Raw genomic sequence first — 2,529 nt, 5'->3', positions numbered from 1 at the left:
CTTAGAGTTCTTCTTGGCTGCCACCCAGGACTAGTTGATAAGACCCTATGGCTGAATACACCATATACATCACGTATAAGATACAGAGAAATCAACCTGGATCCGAGCTGAAGGTTTCTTCCTTGCCAGCTAGCTTTCAGAGTACCAGGAGATGCAATGTAAACTGATGAGAAGGTGGCCTTACCCAGTTAAACAAATTTACCAACTACAGCACCAGGCTGCCAAGTAAGATGTGCCCATTAGTGTCATTATGGTATAACTGTTATGGGGCAACTAAAACACTCTGACTGGTCTTGAGGTCCACTCCTCATGGAGGAATACATGCCTAGCACTATCAACAGTTAAAAACTCAAGGCTGAAGTCTGATACAACAGGGAAAACTTACCACTGTTGTTTAGCTAAAATGACACAGTATCAAGCTGCTCTCTAAAAAAACTTTATAATGAAATGTAGCAAATGAAAAGTTACTCAAGATACTAAGTTACAGTCCAGGGTGGAGCTCTCAACAGGACATCCGTATCACTCCTTCCAAAGTTCCAGGAACAACGCAGAAAGAAGAGGAAGAACTGCAAGATAGGGAGACCTACGTAACTGATTGTGTGGGTATGACCCAGCGTTGCAATCATGATCTCACAGTAGCAGCTGCTGCCAGCAATGGGCCTGCACTAGCCTGGGCTTGTCAAGTCAAGCACAGATCAAGAAGGGACCCATGGGACCCTACTTTCCCCACTCAACTATGAGCTACTGATGCATTCTAGAGGAGAACAGACATTCTCTTAAAATGTGTGCCCACTGACGAGGGCACCATGCTCTGGTGAACCGCAGCAAACCTATAAACACACAAGCAGCCCTGGTTATACTCTGGGTCACAAAACCAACTCCATGAATGTGTGAAAGCCTTGTAGGAGGCTGGTGTTAGGCGTGAGAGGGAGATGAGAGTGGAGGGGGGGTGACAGTAATCAGAATGTAATATACAGACACATATATATGAAATTATCAAAAGAACACATTTAATTAAAGAAAAAGAAGTTGGTTTAAACATTGGCTCCCAAAGCCAACTGAATATCAGAATCACCAGGAACTTTAAAAACATGTAGAAAAAACCTGACACAAGATAATTACTTTTCCCCCAAATCCCAAATGGTTCTCATGTCAGAAAGGAAGCCACAGACTCCTAAAATATTCATAATGAAATATAACTGAATACAGACATGAACTTGTCAGGACAGATAGGAGAGAACATAACAACTGATTTGGGAGAAGGGAAACACCTGGGCGAGAGCACACACCGAAGGAGTCACAGGACACGGAGTCTCCCCAGTCCCAATCCAGAGTCACTCTGGAAAGCAAACAAGTAAACCGATAGCAAGCACGCTTGCCCAGGCCAGGCTTCGAAACCACCAGCTTGCCCAGGCCAGGCTTCGAAACCACCAGCTTGCCCAGGCCAGGCTTTGAAACCACCACCTGTGAAAAGCCCAGAAAGACATGTACCACTTCCTAAGGGTTGATGACTAGTTTCCTTATCCAGTACTGTTACCACTGAAAAATGTAAGACAGCAAAGGACCTCACACAGTTGGCAATGAAGATGCTGGCAACTGCGACCCTGCCTGTTATTACTGCTACTCAAAGGTAGCTCAGACTATCATGTTACTGACGGTGTCCTGTCTCTCCAAATAAACAGGGCCGCTCTTTCTTATTCCGTTATTTCTCTACTAGAGGGAGTGCCCAGCCAGGAGTGCGCCCAGGCCCTGGGGCTGACCTATCTTGGGATAAGCGCATCACAGGGCCAGGTAGCCATACTCAACCTGCTCTCCTCGAGATAAAAGCACAGCAGGTGCATTCTAGTCTGGGGTTCTTAGGTAAGGAAGAGTTTATCTAATTTCACAGTTCAGAAACTCACATTCATAGGTGAAAGCTACAGAGATGCCATAAAGCACAGAGCCAGCTGTGACTCCTAACCTAAAATGTGGAAGTACCCTGCTTCATTAAATAAAAACGCAAGCCAACGGTGATGGTATATGCCTAAAGTTGGCAGGCTGAGGCAGGAAGACTCCAAGTTTGCAGACAGTCTGGGCTATATACCAAAACCCAATATACACACAAACACACACACACACACACACACACACACACAATCTCTCATTCACATACAGGCACTCACATAGCCCACACACACACATACTCACATACTTCTCTCCCTCCCTCTCTCTCTCTCTCACACACACACACACACGCACACACGCGCGCGCACACACGTGCGTGCACTCACACACACGCGCGCGCACTCACACACACGCGCGCGCACTCACACACACACACACACACACAAAGGAAAACTCAGTACTATTTCTTCCAGGAATTCAGACATTCTCTAATATATGAACAACAACCATATACAAAAAGGCTTGCTGTGTCCTGCTAATCAAAATCTACTGGAGATCACATAAAACTGATCCAGTGAAGACAGTAACATAAATTACATCATATAACACAGCACAGCAGAGGTACGGAAACTTAACACAGACAGC

This window comes from Meriones unguiculatus, chromosome 8 (assembly GCF_030254825.1).
Source record: "Meriones unguiculatus strain TT.TT164.6M chromosome 8, Bangor_MerUng_6.1, whole genome shotgun sequence".
Classification (NCBI taxonomy): domain Eukaryota; kingdom Metazoa; phylum Chordata; class Mammalia; order Rodentia; family Muridae; genus Meriones; species Meriones unguiculatus.
The sequence above is the reverse complement of the archived record's forward strand: the minus strand, read 5'-3'. Positions refer to the sequence as shown.